Raw genomic sequence first — 12,399 nt, 5'->3', positions numbered from 1 at the left:
CATGGGAATCAGAATCTCCATTGGTGGTATGGCGGGGGAAGCGTGCGCTGCTCCGCTGCAGTGTCCGTCCATAAGCTTTTGAACTTCTAAATTATATAGGCTTCCGTCCCCTGGCATGAACTCTTCACCTCAGCCCTGGTTGTGGCCGGCTGGGTCGATCATCTCCCCTCCACATCCACCTCCACACACGCTGTCGACCTTCCCTTTATGCTCTCCGAAACCCACAATCCTCCACCGGGGCTGCAGACAAAGACACAAACACAAATTGGCAACCTCTGGGTCAAGCCCGCATGATAGAGACAGTCTCCGCGGCTGCAAGGAGGAATTCAGGAAAAGGGACGAATCCAGTTTTATTGCTACCTACCTAAAAGAGTTAATTACATATGGTGGCTGATGTGGAATCTTTTCTGTAGGCTGTCTGTGAACAAACTCTGCGGTTCTTTGCAAGCTGCCTATTTAACCTTCTCCGTGCGTTTCCCTCACGCTGGCGACGCCGCATTGACACACGTGCTGCAGATTTTCACAGGACAAGGAGCTTCCAGTCCGGGGCAACAAAAGCCCCCTTGATCATATTCACAAAAGGCCCCTCAGGCACGTAGTGTCAAAGCCTGGTGAAGAGGCACTACTCTTCTTGACACCATGCATGGCTCTCTTATGCTCCCTCTTCACTTCCACGCTGCGTTCACCGGTGCCAGACTAAAAATACTGAGTTTGTTTGTAGTTCCACTACACGTGGTGTCAAAACAGAGAGCTGCACATAGGGGCCATGTGTTCGCCGCTATGGCACCAGAGACAACGCCAGTGTTTGTGACAGGAGGTGTGTTATAAAAAGATTGAGGACATCGAGAGTTCACAGAATGGCGCGTGGACACACAGTGCTTCTCCGAAGTGAGCGCTAATATCACACCGACGGGCTTAAATTGAACAGAGAGCAGAGGAACGTCAGCAAAGATCAGTGTGTGTCGTAAAAGCTTTCCAGACTTCCTTAGCTCGATGCTAGGCTCTGTTGATGCTGTGCTAACAGCTCAATAATTGGACAAGATAAACTCCCTTTTGCAATCAGCACAGATTTTCCTTAATGCTGCATTAGGCACGACATTCAGACTTTTTACACGAGGGATCGCTGCTCATCACAGGTTACGACAGTTAATAATGACACCAATAGCAGCTAACTGAGGCTAGCCGCCATAAATGCTAATGGAACCGTCTGCAGCAATTTTTCACCAAATAAAAATACTTGCTTAATCTCATGTGGCATTGCTTAATTAGCCAAATCAGAGCGGAACGGGCATTAAAAGGTTAACAGTAGAGAAAATATTGCTCAATAACATGTCAGAGCTTGGTATTGAAATCTCATAATCAGGCCCTGGAGGGATCGTCCTTGTTGTTTTTCTTCTCGTCACACTGCGGTTACCAAAGTATTCAGTAACAAGTCTCAAGAAATGCAAAGCGTCACACTGTCATATGAACTCGACCAGAAAACTACTTTTGTCATCTCATGAAAGTGGAGAAGCTTCTAGTCTTTCAAAGAGCGGAATGGGAGTTTTTTGCTGAGGCATTGACCTGATCGATAATACCTTGTAAGTCAGGCTGAAGACTGGTTTCTAATTACACCAACTCATGTGACATAACAGACAAAAAGAAGTGTGAATTTCTGCTATTTTAAGACGACAGGACGAGGCAAAAGCAGAATGAATACGTGCAACGTGGCTCGACTTACCGAAGACGTGCAGAAATCTGATCCGTACATCCAGGAGAGAGACGATGTTTAGTTTAAACCTGAGCTGCAATAAACTGTAAACAAAAATCTCTGATGTAAGCGAGAAATCCCAGTGGAAACCCGGGAGATACTCTGCTCATATCTGACATGAAAACCTCATTGACAGAGCTCAGGGTGGCTCGCAGTCCTCCATCAAAACTCCGTCGTAAAAGGTCTTAGATGAACTTTAATGACCGTTATCCTGAGGGATATGGGAGGAGAACCTGTGTGGATAACAATAGCCTTTCCTTTTTTTTTATTATTATGACCGCAGCGTTTACCGAGGAGTAATCACACCTGCTTGTCGGGAGAGAAACAGATGTTGTAAACGGTGTTTACACGGATCCGACCTGATCTGGAAGAAGCACCAGCTGATCCGCGAGGGGCTCCGGTAATAAAGTGCTCCGTGTTTCAAACCCTCAGGGGGGATAAAGGCATGGATCTCATCTTTCATCAGACAGCATGGCTCCCACTCTCTGCACCTTCATCGTCCAAGCACAACCTGTTGCTTTTCTTTTTGAGGCACCAGTTTTCTCTGTGTTTTTAATGAGGAATTTTGGATTGAATTGGAGTATAAAGTAGGCCGTAAAACAATTAGGTAAATTAGTGTGTGGGCAGTCGTCAGCATGAAATATTAGTAATTAGCAATAATTGGAAAAATGAGCTCATCTGAAGTGATGATTGTGTTTCAGCTAAGGTCAGCTGAGCGGATTGAGATTGTTTGCCCAGAATAAGTCTTACATGTGATAACCTCTACGACGTGACAGTTTAGAGGTATTTATAGTTTGTGGTTGAAATCTCAACTTTCGCGTCACAAACTTGCTCATCTAAATCTAAACAATAATAATATAAAACATTTAAAATATAAATATAACAAAGAAAAAAAAATGCATGTGTTTGCATAAAAAAAAAAAAAAAAATAGAATATTAACACATTTCTAACAGATCCAGGCAATTTGATTTCCGGGTGTTTTATTGCAACCACTAGTTGATCCAGGACTCAGGTTTCAGAGTGCAGGAAGCTCCCCGCAGTGTTGAGACGAGCTGTGTCACTGTGCTAATCCCGACTTGTGCTCATTTCCCAAGAAGACTAATCTCACCCGGGGGGGAAACGGACGCTGATCCACTTAGTTCCCTGTGAGGAACCTTGTTTCGTCTCGTCTCTGCCCGTCATCACTTTCACCAGACGGCAGGCCTCCAAGATTCGGGAGAACGCTTTAATTCCTCGTTGAGTTACGCTTAACAGCCGAGCCAACCACCTGGAAATGAACTGCACTAAACGTTTGCATGCTTCCGGAGGTACGCAGCTGCAGGTTTGATCTGTTAACTTCAGCAGAGACCTTTTGGTGGAACTGGATGAAAGATTCAAAGCAGCGTCCTTGAACAGCCTGACGCGCTCAAAACCATCACGAAAAGCCAAGAAGTACCCAATAAACGTCACGGACCGTAGGAACCTGTGTTGTGGAGCGTTCTTGGAAATACTAAGCTTCTTGGAAAGATCATCCAAGACATTCTGACACCAGGGGCCTGATTTACTAAAGCTTTGTGTGTTTATAAAGTGCAGTTGAAATATTATGCACACAGATGTGTGGAAGATGGAGAGAACCAACTAAGGACCAGGCCAAATTCAGCGATCTATCCATTTCATGCATTTATGCTCATGTGTTCTTGATGAGTGGGAGACGTTCCTGCTAATAGACGGATGTACTGCTTCAAAAAACACTTCTATTGTTCATGAAAATGAAATTATTCAACTGATCCAGTATTGACTGCAGGTGTGAAGACTTCCATCTCACCTGGCTGTAAGGTGTTTGCCCCTGAAAGGTGTGAAGGGCTCGGAAGGCAGATGACTAAAGCCGAATGACCTACAGACGTAGAGACCTCAGATTAACCCCTCCGAAGCAGAGCTGCTGTTGCTGAGGGGTTCATCTCAGAACTTCAGTGCCTTTCTTATTACCAATGAACGTGTTTCTGAACAACAATGTGGCCAGTTACTCCCTGAAGGACTCCTCATGAGAGTCTCCTGTCCAGACTCCTGACCTCAGGACCAACGCAGACTCCTCGCCACGCAGCAACCAGACAGCTGTGTTGGTGTCCAGACGCTGTGTTTGGAGACATTTCATTTCTGTATTGTTAGAGCTGATTTTTTTTTATCCTTCATTTGTTGGCTGTATTGTCTTATTGTGACAAGCTTTTTGGCTCCTACAGACATTAGCGGCCACAGGAAAAAGAACAAATTGTGATTGTGATTGAAAACTATGAAATAGTGTCGTACATTGAGGTAGCCATGGGTGTCTCCTGACGCTTCAGACATCCTGCTGCTCCAAGCATCACTGCTTAAGTGCAAACCACGACTTTAAAATGAGCATGACGTGATCTTTTCTGCTAATCGTTTTAATCGTATTTTCTTTTTAATCCCAGTAAAAATCAATGAACATATGAACAACAGATAAGTGGGAAACTCTCACTGAGCAGAATGAAAAGTTGGAGTTTGACCTTTTAGTTTCCAGCCCACTGAGGTCATGTTAGGAAGAGTGTGGTCAGAAATCCAGTGGATCATCTCAAACAGCGTCTGAACTGAGTGTTGCTTTCAATAAATTAGTTATATTAGAGTTTCATTCTTGATGCGAAACAGATGCAACCTTTACTTCGCACAGTGAGCTGTTGAAGTAGTGTCAACACTATGCAGATCACTGAAGTGGAAAATAGAAAATTCAAATGATACTGAAGGATATTTGTTTTCTTCTGTAGCTTTACTGACAACATTTTAGGTGAAAATGCATCGTTTTTGCATTTTTGCTACAGAAAGGTTTTCCATTTATGCAGCAAAGTTTTGAAAACAATGTCCAGTTACATGGAAATGATAAAAATATGTAGTTTGCATGCCAGGCCATGAGTTGGCGCTGTTGGTTGCTAAGTTGGATTGCTATTCTGGGTGACTTTCAGACATAAATCTGAATTCAAAAAGTTGAGTTTTCAAAAGTTCTGAGCACTGTTGTTGTGTAAATGGACCCCAAAACACTTCTAAAGTTTTTAGTTTTCACTTGAACGTTATCAAATAGGACCTAAAGTGGCTTAAAGCAACACTAAGGAACTTTCAGTTTTCGTTGATTTTGGCGGCGCCAGTGGACAAAAGCGGTATTGTTTTGCCTGAAGGAATACTACAGTTCCCATGAGGACTAGCGCGTGGTGTCGTAAAATGCTGCTCCCGGTGGCGTGCTGTCGGACTGAACTCGCCTACATTTGTTTCCAGTGGCTGTGAGAAGGATGGATAGCGACGAGGCAATGAATCTAATGGTGGCTAAACGATGTTATATCATGATGTGACGCATGCAGTAAAGCAGTCCGCACATTTGGGGGTTTTTTTAGTGTGCAGAGTTCCTACCACCCTCCTCACAGCTGCTTAGTCCAAGTGAAAGCAATACTGATGCCCTCAGCCCGTGACAGAGGGATCATTCAACTAGTTGTAAGTCGAAGTATCATCACAAAAGATATTAAAATGTTTTATTGAGGTTGAAAAGTTCCTTAGTGTCGCTTTAAATTCCAACAAATTAGTTAAAACTGTAAAAAAAATTAAAACATCTAAATCAACTAAAGCAGATAAAAGGTCCAAAAAAGTCCAAATTGCTTCAGCAGCTCAAATAAAAACTGTTAAAATCCCAGTTAAAGGGCTAAAGGAGCTAAAATTACAGAGACAGAGATGGCTAAAGGTGAAACTGTGAGACACGCCAAGAAAAAGTCAAGACAGCTAAAAATGTCATAAAATGTCCCCAGTTACACTGAGTAATGACAGTGTTTGTATGTATGGCCAAACTATAAGTAAAACTTTACGAAGTGCGTTACCTCACTTTAAAGGTCGAACATGCCGCGGATGAGAATGACTCGCTGGAAAGTGACGAGAACGTCTCGGACTGCGGTCCTTCAGCACATACTGTTCGCTCCGGTCACGTACTTTAATCACTCCGCCATCATATATCTGCACCGTAAAAGAGGAAAGGAAAAAAAGAGCGAGAGGAGTTGTAGGCGAATGCAGATCCTGCCGGGCGTTTGCTTGTAAACGTCGGGGAAACGCCACTCTAATTCTCCTGGTGGTTTCCAGCTCACGCTAACCGAATGACGTGGGAACGTGAAACACATTGCACCCCGTGCGTTGTATTTAATTCATTTTTTACACATTTAGAAAAAAGCTGAGAGGAAGGTCGCAGCTTTGAACGTGCGCGGTTCGTTTCCTGCGTGTCCCCAATAAAACCGAACTCTACAGAGGCCCGGTCACCGCGGCGTCAGTCATCACTCACGAAATGGTTAAATCGATGTTGATCGCCGCACAAGTAGGTTTAATCATGGCGTTCTGCGGCTAGCAGTCGCCATCACCGACGCACACACAAAAAAAAGCGTCTTTCATGAGCGTACAGCACAGCGCTCGAGCCGTGACTCAACACGAGCGGCTGAATTCCCCCATCCCGCTCCCACATAAACGCTCAAATTGAAGCCGACACTTTATATTTGGTCCGTATTAATCCAGGAAACCAGGGACGGGAACTTTCCACCATAATATATCCCCGAGTCCCTGTTGTGTGGTGCCAGAGCAGTAAATAAAAAGAACTGGGACCGCGAATGTGCCTTCTGTGGGCATTTATCCGGCTGGCGTACGAGAGCCCAGTGATTTCATGCCTGTGTGTAAACTGAGGCTGAAAGTAACACTGCTTTAAATCACATCATGCATGTTTCAGTCACCTCATATGCTCCCCCTTTATTATTAGTTTCTTTCGGAGCGCCTGTCTGACGGGCCGTACACAGAGATCCATCACGGCTGCACCCAGTAAAAACTGGATTTGTGTGACGGTGCAGAAAGTGCAAATGGCTCCTCTGGTTCCGGCGTATCCGGAGAGGTCGCCTCGGCTTCCACGACTCATTTAATGCGGCCGCAGACTTAATGACGGAGCGGGTCGACCTGGCTCCAAGCTCAGCATGTCATTCAGCGCCGAACCTCCGAGAAGATAAGCTCACCACAACCTTATTTTACGCACGATAGCGATCATCATCTGCAGATAGGACAAATATTTTAGTCAGATTTGGCTTGTGGCTCCACACGCTCTGTTCAAGCTGCTTTAATTACTGTTTTTGCATGAAAAATATACGAAATACGCTGTATTTATTGAGTATAAAAAGAATAAGACCGAAGCATATTATCCAGAAAAGAACTGCTCTCCGTTGAACTGCACGGAAACTGTGATTATACTCAAAATAAAGCGAAAATAGAGTGCATTGCTATTTTCAAGTCTAATTTTTAAGAGACCATAAGCAGGAGGATTTTACATCATGAGCTGCTATTCAACAAAAACAAACAAAAACTCACTTTTTCCTGAAGACCGATTTGCAAAACTGACACCAAAACTTCTTAGTTAGACATCATGAATTATTCTACTTCTGTAGAAAAGCATCTATTGACGTCTTCTTGAGCCACTTCTTCTTCAGAGGGTAAGATTTCAAACCTGGAATTGAACCAGAGACTATCCATCTATGAGGGGCAGGTGCTAACCACTTCTCCAACATGCCATTGCAATATATACATATATGATATTCTTCTATCTTTTTCGTTCATCTGCTGACATCTACAAGGTCTTATGAATGAATTTAAACCTCTGAGTTGCACATCTGCCTGGAAATTAGTCTAAAAGTTATGATGAGTTATTTTTACAATAAATCCAGCTGATATGCCCACATTGTGTCTTTTTCTGCTTGTTTTATGGGTGCTGTAAAACTGCATCATTTTTGAGGTTTCGTTTCAGAGAAGCTTTGTGTTGACACGACAACATTTCAAAAACCAAAATTAGCGCGATAATGACGAGTTAATTGAAATTCCTGTTATCATCACTAATTTATTTGACGCGTGGTTAACTTGCACATGTCCTGTGACCCTCGTCTGGCACCGTATTGTTCTGGATTGTGGCAGCAACAATAAAGATGCACATCTGTCCACTCCCATGTCGATGAGAGTATTAATGAACTTGGGAATTTTCCCTTTTATTGTACATTTAGAGTAGACTAAAAAATGTGCGATTAATTTGTGATTAATCGAGAGTTAACTATGGACAATCATGCAAATAATCATGATTAAATATTCTAATCGATTGATAGCCCTAGTTTTCAGTGGCGTCGAGTTCCGTCGTGTTGTAAAGCTGAAATTGCCCAATATGAACCATTTTTGACTCGACTGTCTCAAATCCAAAATACAGTCACTTATGTCGAGAGAGAGAGAGAGAGAGAGAGAGAGAGAGAGAGAGAGAGAGAGAGAGAGAGAGAGAGAGAGAGAGAGAGAGAGAGAGGTCTGTGAATGATCCTGAATCAGGTTTCTGAGGCACCTCAACTGGAATTCCATTCACCTCCATTAGCGGGGCGTTTCCACAGAACCTCTGCGCCCGGTACCTTCAGAAACCTGGCAAAACAATAACCGCCAGGAGCTAAGTGGGTGGAAAAAAATGTGCTTTTACGATTTAGGCGAATTGACCCTTTAATGTCTGTCAGTTATTTCACCTTGCAACAGTTAGCAGACGGGCACAGGGGGAGCAATAAACGATCACACCCGGCCAATATCCCCAGCAACGTGACGAGTCGGGCATAAATCCTGTCATCGGATCGGCCCTACAGCGGCGCGAGAGGAGACGGATTTAGGAGACTCTTCGCGGAATCCGACGGCGCCGCTGTTCGACGATCGAGAGTAAACAGTAAAGAAATCAAATGTCTCCAAGCAGCGATCGACTGTATTCAGGAAATCGAGGCCTCCTTATGTCAGCCTCATGCGGGCTAAACGTTCCCAACCGTGGATGAAAAAAAAAAAAGTGAGGAATGTTAATGAAAGGGCTGCTGAATGGAGAATTGTGCAAAATGACGAAAACTGTGACACTTGAAGTTCGGGGTCATAGCTTAGGAAGTCACACAACCAACTCTGAGCCTTTATTTCACTGTATTTCTGTTTTTCATTCCTCTTATTGCTCTCACAATTCAAGGCAACAGCATCGAAGCAACATTCAGACAGAGATGCTTCCTCCGCTCGGTTGTAAAATTGCTGCAAGCCCCGACCTGCTGCGCCGTTACACAAGCTCTGGACATTTTTTTCCTTCAACTGCTAGTTTTCCTGGATTTTCAGCTGCAGAGTCACAGCAGTAGCGGGATAATAACGTCAAAGCTCCTCCGGGGAACTCTGAAAACCTAATAATGTAAACTGAAAACTGTTATTAATATTATGGGGCTTGTTAGGAGGCCCCTGTCGTTAATAACACGCCGGCGTGTTTGAGTGACTTCGGAAGAGGGATCGGAGGTAAATCATCAGAGGAGATGTTATGAAACAGCAATAAAAAGAGAGACATATTGTGCATATCTTAGGTTGTTGCATTGTATTTAACTTCACGGTGCTCTTCCTGTCACCTTTTTCCCTCCACAGGTCGGTCAAGCCGCCCACCTTCCACCCTGACACATACCCTGGGCTAATTACGTTAGCCGGGATTACACCTTATAGACATACATAGGGTTTGTGAAAAGACTTCAAGGCTAATCTGTTCTGTACCATGACCTACTACTAATGCGCTGCTGATGAACGTAAGAGCCTTTCAGGGAGGGGAATTGTAGTAACCGGCAACGAGGGGACCAGAGGCTACTCGCTAATCAGCTCATTCACATGGAAACAGGTGGCAGATGAATATAGGTGAGAAAAAGCACTTGGGAATGAACATCAAGCTAATAGAGGCTTTGTTTTTGGTATAGTTGTCCAGTTGTATGAGGAGGATGTTCGTACAAGCGTGAATGATCTAGTTCAAACATCTTCTGACCGTTCAGTGTCACGTGGAAAATGACTTTTAATGAACCGACTCACCAAGACTGATTTGGGTCACCATCTGACTGTGGTTTAAGAAGAAACCACAATCGTAATGTGATGACAGAAGCTTAAAATATGATTTTGGCAAAATTCCATAATGCTGACAGGCTCAATGGTTGATTACCCATTACTCCAGAAGAAACCAAAATGAAATATAATGCATCAATAATAGACATAACAGTCATAACAGCTGATTGATTGGATTTATACATTTACATTATGGTTGGTTGAGGAATGTTTAGTAATGACTAGAAAACAAACAGTTCAATGCTGCTAAAAATGTCTTGGAAATTTGTGAAACAGAACAAAGGATGAGGAGTCAGCATTTTGACTCGTTCTGTAAGTTTATTTAAAATTTGCAGAGAACACCAAACACAAGTCTCAGTCAGCTGGTCTGAGCAGAACTCTACCTCTCACTCTCATTTCGGCTCTTTCCTCAGGTTATGTAGAAGAGCAACAGCCCCCGTGGCACCTGACATCTGGGGACGACTATGAATCAAAGTTTTTGACAGCTCGTAAACTCCTCGAGCGTTAGCTCAGCTTGACCCATCTGACCATGATGAACACAAATATTCCATAACAAAAACAACAAGAGATCAAAATTCGAATGTGGGAGAAAAACTGCCCACTTAAAGCAGCTAAATGTTCAATTTCCTCGAGGAACGGTAGAACTGGGTGTCATCTGCATAGCAGTGAAATTGTATATTGTGTTCATAGAAAATATGGCAAAGGGAGAGGAGATAAACAATGAAGAGGTGACGACCTGGGACAGAGCCCTGCGGGACACCCGCGGGGAGGGGAGAGGGTGGGACGTGAAAGATTTTATCTGATTAAACTGATCAGAGAGGCTTGAATGGATCCAGAGATGTGTTGGATAATCTAGTGGATCTACTGAGGAGGATGGAGAAGGAGATGGTGTCGGAAGACACACTCCAAAGGAGAAAAGTCCAGAGTCGTCAAGAGACAAGACAATAAATTCATGAATGGTTTGCATTGAGTTCCTGAAGCACAGGTTAAAAAAAATAGATAAATCTTTTCTCAATATTGCATGGACGTGCACGCACATTACTTTTTGAGGCTGTCATTGCAACATTCCACTGAAAAAAAAAAGTTTATTACATTCTTTAAAAGCCTGTGCTACATTTATTATACAGGTCTTGACAGACAGTTTCAACTGCACTGTCTGGTAAAAGGATATAACTATGTGACGGTAATTTGACATTTTCAAACTGTCATTTTGTTGAATTGCTTCACGAAGACATGCGGATGCTGTTCGCCAGGTGCTTTTACCCTTCAAAGCCAGTAACATTTAGAAAATGGAAAACAGCATCTGGTCAAACCGTTATTACCCAGTGATACTGTAAGGGAAACAACTACTAGCCATTCAGGTCCAAACTGTATTCGAAGCGTTTTCTAATCCCCACTTTTGGCATTTGGAGATGGAAGCATGGCGCTCCTCAGTGTTTCTTTGGAAGAACTATCGACTGTAACGGCGACGCCGCGTTTGTTTCGTCTTTGCCTGCAAGATTCATTCTGTCTCCACTCACAATGGATTCAGTGTTCCTCATTTTCCAAAAAGGATATTTATCATAGCTGTTTAAGGCCAAACCAATTGCTCCATTAGACTGTGTGTAAGGATGAAGTGGGATTTCTTTTTTTCTTTTCTTTTCTTCGTCTGGGCAAAAGTGCCGCCGCGCTCTTGACCATTACAAATAATGGGAATCAATATTGAACAGGGGTCTGGGTCACATTCCTTGCCCGGCTTTAAAAATGTGGATGGCTAAGGGGAATGAGTTGCATGCATGCACACAGTCACACACGCGCCCGCCCGCACACACACACACACACACACACACACACACACACACACACACGCTCCCCTAAGCAGCAGCTACTGTTCAGAGGAATTTGTTGATTTTTTTTTTGGTGTGAAAGTGGCTTGAGATGACTGTGTTGTATTTGCTGCTACATACAGTAAATTGAACTGAAAATGCTTTTCAACGGAAAGGGGGTGCTGTGGTTTGCTTTTTCAAAAATCTTGGGAACACAGGGTGAGACCTTGATCGAGTGTTGATGATATTTTGACTCGTTTTTACTTGAAGTGATGGAACATTCTCGGTATCGGGCCAGATACTGCACAAAGTAGTCATGCCACTGAAAAATGGATCGCCAAATACAATCTGGCAAAGTACTGCTTCAGCAACATCCTCGACTGATTTAAAGATTATTTTATATCAATGAAAATGACAAACATTCAACAGACTATGTTAGATTCTGAATCAAAAGGAGGTGAAAGACAATTTGTACAACTCCAGCAACTTACCGTAATTACCAATGACATTTGGACATGCAGTGTTACCCCCGTTTTACACTGGAGGTGGAGCACAGTTTGGCTCATGGCGAGATTACAGGATTGAGCAGGAACTGCATCTCCTTGCGAGATTTTACCCGCCATAACAGTGGAGACATGCGTCGTATGCCTTGGGAAAAGTTCTCCACATTATACATCGACATCACAACATAGTCATATGAAATATGGTGTTTTTCAAATTGTAGAATAAAAAGTTCATCATCCATGGCTGGAAAAAAATAAGCGCTTCTGGCAACCGGCAACAGTTGGGAGTGGAAATGACCTGCTGATAAGACTGAAAGAAGAGTTTTATTCCGGTTGGATGTGGCATTCCGAATGCCTTCCAACATGCTACATGCTACATGCTGAATGCTACTGATATCAGCAAGCAGCTAAAGTTTAGTACACGTACTTGTG

The sequence above is a fragment of the Salarias fasciatus genome, chromosome 22, assembly GCF_902148845.1.
Source record: "Salarias fasciatus chromosome 22, fSalaFa1.1, whole genome shotgun sequence".
Lineage (NCBI taxonomy): Eukaryota > Metazoa > Chordata > Actinopteri > Blenniiformes > Blenniidae > Salarias > Salarias fasciatus.
This window is presented reverse-complemented; position numbering follows the sequence as displayed.